General features: G+C 39.0%; 1 protein-coding gene and 1 pseudogene across 2 annotated transcripts in view; one reads left to right on the top strand and one right to left on the bottom strand.

Moving 5' to 3' along the window:
- The window catches only part of Rad50 (RAD50 double strand break repair protein), a 219,766-nt gene that overhangs the window by 87,641 nt on the left and 125,371 nt on the right, over positions 1-6,754 (bottom strand). The gene's annotated exons all lie outside the window — the stretch shown is intronic.
- Positions 15-3,521, top strand: LOC104873251 (annotated as a pseudogene).

Raw genomic sequence — 6,754 nt, 5'->3', positions numbered from 1 at the left:
GGAAATGGGCGACCATGGATGCGCGCGCAGCCGGGGCGGTGCTTCCGCGGAGGAACCGTGTGGTACAGGCTGGTGTCCCGGGGTCCGCGGACTTCCCGCTTCTTGCTAGTGAGGGGCAGCACTTAAGAGATCAGAGGAGGGAAGATGACGTTGCGCGCTTCTAAAAGCGTGATCTAGGGACTCTTGGAATGGGGTAAAGTGGGGTAGAGCCGGAGACCCGTCGAGGAGGGTCTCTTATCAGAACTGTTTCCTCGACATCAAGACGTTGTTTTGCGCTTTTCACCCTCACTCCGTAATGCGCAATTAGCACACGACGTGTAAGGACGCCGTCGCAGTGCAGTGTGTGATTTTGTATTCTTGTGCTTAAAAAAAACCAATATTGTTAATTAGACTCAATTGTTTTTCAATCGTCAGTAATGTTGGGGGGCTGGGGATCAAACTCAGGGATTCACACTTGTAAGCAAACATTCCACCGAATTACGCCCTGAGCTTGTTAATATTTTTTGCCATCGAAGTCTAAGGAATTTTTAAAACTAAGAGCTCAGGTGCTATTTTAAGACTAAAAGTGCCAGTCAGGGATTTAGCTCAGTGTTTCCGCCCCCTGCCTTGCAAGGACAAGCACAAGGGCCAGAGTTCCATCCCCGGTACCAAAAAACAAACTAACTAAAAATGCTCTGCAAAGACCAAGAAATAAGAGTCCAGTCAGCACTGCCACCGAATAGGAATAGGTACCTTTAAAATAAGAGAAAGAGAAATTTCTTTGCAAAAGACAATACTGGTTCCTCAGAAATAAACAATGGTAGGATACCAGACAAAAAGGACCTATAGGTAAATTAACAACAAAAATCACAATAGTGGAAGATATTAAAAAAACAAACAAAAACCTTTGGTATAATTTCCCCCTGCCTGACTTGGGAAAATGTAGAAAATGCTCTGCAGTCACACAATCCAAAGAAAAATCATTTACAGAACTTAGTATATAAACTGAAACTTTCGTGTGTTGCACCTTGCAAATGGGAAAGTTCAGGCCCTACTAGTAGGTAAGAGAGCAACATACTAGCCACTAAAAAATATTTAACAATAACAATCGAAGGAAACAGACTGAAATTATATATTAATCTTGACAAACCAAGTGTAATGGAACAATGGGAAAAGATTAAAGGCCTTTTCCCCTACTTTTAAAAATTGTAAGGATCAGGGATTTAGCTCAGTGGCACCACACCTTCCTCATAAACAAGGGCCCTGAGTTTGATTCCTGGTACCAAAAACAAAAAATGTTGCAGTAAAATACACAAGAATTGCAGTAAAATATACATCATAACCATTTTTAAGCATACAGTTTAGAGCATATTTATGCAAACACCTTTCATTTCTAAAAACACTTCATTTTGCAGATTCAAGTTCTACCCATTAAACAATAATTCTTCATTTCCCCCTATTCTCAGCTTCTAGAATTAAACTAGGAGATAGGGGAAATTAGGCAGATAGGACAGAGATCCTGAATAGTTAACCTAAAGTTTTAAATTTAAGTGAGTTAACATATCAGAGGGTCCAAATAAACTATCAGGGCCAAATGAAACACAAGGGACAAAAAAAAAAAAAAAAAAAAAGTGAATGGGAGAGGCCTTGGAGGAAAAACGCAAACAAAGCAGCTAGCACTGTGGACATTAAAGTCCTATCTGCGGCTGGGCTTGGTGGTGCACGCCTGTAATCCCAGCACCGGAAGGCTGAGGCAGGAGGATCTCTGTGAGTTCGGGCCAGCCTGGGCTACATAGTGAGTTCCAGGTCAGTCTCAACCACATAGTGAGACCCTGTCTCAAAAAAAAAAAAAAAAAAAAAAAAGTCCTATCTGCAACCAGGAGCAGCGCTGCTTCTGACCTGTTCACCCCTTCCAAAAACTGTAGAAAAGCCAATGGACTTGAACATCTAGAATGTCTGCCTTAACAAACCCCTCTCCAACTAGCAGGGTGCTTTTCCTTTTATTCTTTCTAATGAACACTCATTTGGCCATTCTCCACCTCTTGTTGCTTGCTGTTTTGTCAGCTTCTGCCTGCATTACCCTGAAACAAAGACCCAAGAGCTAGAGGGAATTGGTTACACTACTTATCTGTTTCTATGATTATGGACTAAGTGTCTCAGATGAGTGGAATCACACAGTACTGTATCTGTCTTTTTGTAACTAGCTGACTTCACTTACATTCCTTAAAATTCATTGATGAGTTAGCATATGACAATTTTAGAACTGTTTAATATATGTAAGAGTCCACTGTGTTATTTACTACATTTTGTTGATCCGTTCTTCTGTTAATGGACACTTGTGTTGCTTCCATGTGCTGCTATTGTAAATAATGGTGCTGTGAACATGGATGTACAGTTGTCTCTTCTACACCCGGCTTTCTTTTAGGCATGTACCCAGACGTGGAATTGCTGGATCATGTGGTAATTCTATTTTTAACAACTACCACAGTGTTTTCTACAGCAGCTATACCATTTTATAGTCCCACCCATATTTCACAGGCTTTCAGTATCTCCACATTCTTACCGACACCTGTCTAATAGTAGCCATCCTGGCGAGCCAGCACCGTTGCTGTCTGCAGAGTGAAACCACACGCCTTAGTCTGTGGGCCCAGCCATGGCACCGCAGCTCACCCGCCGGGGAGCAGGGCATCCCCTTGCACAGGAGCGCCAAGATGGTGGCCGAGTTCTTCTCATTTGGCATCAGCAGCATTTTATATCAGCCTGGTCTATATATCCATCTGAAACCTTTATTCGAGTGCAAAAATATGGACTCACCTTGCTTGTAACTACTGATCCTGAGCTCATAAAATATCTCAATAATGTGGTGGGACAACTAAAAGATTGGCTGTACAACTGTTCTGTTCAGAAACTTGTAGTAGTCATCTCAGATATTGGTGGTGAAGTCCTTGGAAGATGGCATTTTGATATTAAGTTTGACAGGACTGCAAAAGATGACAGTGCTCCCAGAGAAAAGTCTCAGAAAGCTATACAGGATGAAATTCATTCCGTGATCAGACAGATCACAGCTACAGAGACATTTCTTCCATTAGCAGAAGTTTCTTGTTCATTTGACCTCCTGATTTATACAAAGATTTGGCTGTACCTGAAAAATGGGAAGAGTCACACCACAGTTCATTACCAATTCCGAGAAGTCCATCTTTGTTCATTACTACCACAATGCGCAAAGTAAACAGCATGGTGGCCTACAAAATTCCTGTCAGTGACTGAGGGTGAGATGAGCAAAGTAATGCAATGGAAAAATTCTCAAATGTGGTTTTCCTGAAACCACGCCAATTATAGTTGATGTTTTATGTCATTGGTTAATATTTAGATGGGAAAAACCAACATTATACTTAACAAACTGTGCATACATGTTTCATTTTTTTTAGTGCCTGCTTGACTTATCACTGGGCTAACATAATGAGGACACTGCACAATGTTCATGAGGAAGCAGCAGATTTCATCAGTATTGTAATGGGAATGCCTTTGAAAGTGGTGATTGTAAATGGAAAATCTTTTGTTACTTTGGTATAAAGTTACTCATTTTGGTTAAATATTAAACTGGATAGAGTGATATTTGATAAAACAGCAAGGAAAGTGAAAAATTCAGGACCTTTGTTTAGATCCTGAAAGGTACTGAAGTTGCTTTATTGGATCTTTTTGTCATTTTATTGTATAGTTTCAATATTGAAAAAATTTGTAACTATTTGATTTTAATTTATATAACTCAAACCCATAAAGCAATGGGTGTTTGTATTGTTTAATTGCTATTATACAGAATTCTTAAAATTTTTAAATGTTTTTAAAAATCAAGCTTTAAATGCCAATGATGAAATAAAGTTAAACCTTTTATGTTTTAAATTTGTCTTAAAATATTTTGATATTCATATGACATTAACAGGTAAATGGTAGAATGGATTCAGTATAGCAAGTGATTTCTTATGCCAGAGATTTAGCTCAGTGGTTCCACTGCCTGCCTTGCAAACGCAAGGACCAGAGTTCAATCCCTGGTACCAAAAAATGTTTTAGAGTCTACAATTGTACAAACTTAAATAGTTCTGAGGTACTTTCAGTCTACTAGTCTACTGGGTCAGTTTTGATTATACTTTCTTCATCTCAAAGTAGACATCAAATAACCATTATTATAGAAATACAAATATCATTTGCTATTAGTTCATTTTAGCAAATGTTGGGTTGTAGCATCATTCCATACACTTAGATTCACTGTCAGCCTCGTTTTCCTTATGTAGTGAAACAGAAGACATTAATACTCTATTCATTAATACTGTATCAGTAGAGATATATATAGATATAGATAAATATATATATATATTTTGGTACCAGAGATTGAACTCAGGTCCTTGCGCTTGCCAGGCAGGTGGCAGAACCGCTGAGCTAAATCCCCGGCCCTATCAGTATATTCTTTCTACTCAGTTCTCACCTATTCTTCCAAAGTCATTTAAGACAAACTTCTACCCTATTCTAAATCTTACTTATTTTGTAATCATTTAAAACACTGCTATTACAAACTATTCTAAGCTCCCTAAAAAAAAAAATAGTAGCCATCCTAATGATTGTGAGGTAGTATCTCAGTATAGTTTTGCTTTACATTTAAATGTGCTTATTGGTCATTTGTGTGTCTTCTTTGGAGAAATATATATTTAAGGAAAGGCCACTTTTTAGTAAGTCAAGTTCATTGAACCATAATTTACATACACTAAAATTCATCATTTTCCATGGTACAGTTCCAGGAGTTGTGTTTTTTTGTTTTGTTGGATTTTGTTTGTTTGTTTGGTACTGGGGATCAAACTCACAATCTTGTGCTTGCAAGGCAGGCACGGCACCACTAAGCTAAATCCCCAGCTGTGGTTTTGGTTTTTTGAGGCAGGGTCTCCCTTTGTAGTTCAGGCTGGCCCTGAACTCCCTATGTAGCCCAGGCTGGCCTCAAACTTGCAGCAAGCCTCCTGCCTCAGCCTCCCGAGGGCTGGGATTATAGGTGTGCACCTGGACACCCTGCTCATGAGTTTTGAAAATTGTTTTAGTTACTCCTCTCATTGTTGAGATAAAATACCCAACCCCCAAAGTTTAAGGGGAAAAATTTTTTTTAGTTCACAGTTTATAGAAATTGCACTCCATACTCAGCTTGCTCCAAGGCTGGGTGGCTTGGCAGGGGCGCATCACAAAGGAGAAACAGTTCATGGTGGGCAGAAGGTGGCAAAAACATGCAAGCAAGGGACCTTAGCAGCTTTCTTCTGCCCCTCTTATACTCTTATTGAGGCTACTGGGACTAGGATGATGCACACACCCAGCATTGCACCATGAGTCAACCATACACTCTAGATCCAGCCACCTTTGAAATAGCCCCGCCAATGACCACATGAGGCTTTGGGGGACAGTTAGACACAAGACATAGCGAAAATACAAACAGTTGTGTAACTGAGACCATTTACCCACCTCAGACATTTAAATAAATTCTGTGGACACCTGGATATTGGTAGAAAGAACAGAGGAAAATTTACACCTTATGTTATTACTACTATATGTTCCAGGTGGATGATGATCTAGAGATTTCTGAAAGCAATGAAAAGCCAGAAATGTAATTACTCATATTTTAAAGGAAAATTCTATGACTCAAAGTAACTAGAAGTTAGCACTGAGACAAGAGGACGTACATGTTTCTGATCTTAGTGTAAGGTATCCAAATCACCTCTTAAGCATTTTCTCTGAAACAAGAAAGAAAAGCCTAACTTGAATCTAACCACAACTTTTAACTTTCAGTTAACAGGAATTAAAAGGATTAAACTAACAACACTGTTAAGATGGAAAGGCAAATCCAGACCACAGAAAGTATCATATCACGTTGACCTCTCTGCGGGTCGAGGGTCATCAAAGCAGGGACTTTTTGTACATTTTTATAAGACTCTTACGAATTGCTGCAAATTAAAGAGACTGGACGCACATATCACCTAGCTGTGTCGCATGGTCCTAGTTTCACATAAATGTGAAGGAAATTTGAGGAATATGTGGGGAAATTTGCATGCGGACTAGAAATTAAATGATAAAAGGTGTTAATTTTATCCACTGCCTGCCTCGCAAGCACATGGACCTGAGTTCGATCCCCGGTACCAAAAAAAAAAAAGTGTTAATTTTATCAAATTACCTATGGTGATATCTTGTTATGTAAAACAATGATATTTTAAGATTCCTGTAAAAGTATTTGTGTTGGTACCATACTATCTGTAATTTAAAATACTTCAGAATAAATCATTACTTGAAGGAAAAAAATGAATTTGAGAAGGTAGCCAAATTTCATTACAAAAATATACAACTTTGGAACACTGGGAAAGTAAAACTGAGTTTAAAGCCCTAGGATTAGGGAGGGAAAGGCTAGACTAACCCCAAAATAAAAATACCTGAAAAGGCAAACCAGGCGTGCTGGTGCACACCTGTAGTCCCAGCACTCAGGAAGCTGAGGCAGGACAATTGCTGGAAGTTCTAGGCCAGCCTGGAATACATAGTGAGTTCAAGGCCAGCCTTAGCTACACAGAGAAATCCTGTCTAAACAAAACAAAATTAAATAAAAAACAACTAAAAAGGCAACTCAGTCAAGTCCTTAATTCTCAGTAAACTACTACTTACTTTTGAAAAATAATTGGTATGAAAATGTGTGTACCTGGTCCCTGGCAAATGCAAGGTCCTGAGCTCAATCCCTGGTACCAAAAAAAAAAAAAAAAAA

This window comes from Fukomys damarensis, unplaced genomic scaffold (assembly GCF_012274545.1).
Source record: "Fukomys damarensis isolate Sample0158 unplaced genomic scaffold, DMR_v1.0_HiC HiC_scaffold_9, whole genome shotgun sequence".
NCBI lineage: Eukaryota > Metazoa > Chordata > Mammalia > Rodentia > Bathyergidae > Fukomys > Fukomys damarensis.
The sequence above is the reverse complement of the archived record's forward strand: the minus strand, read 5'-3'. Positions and strand labels throughout refer to the sequence as shown.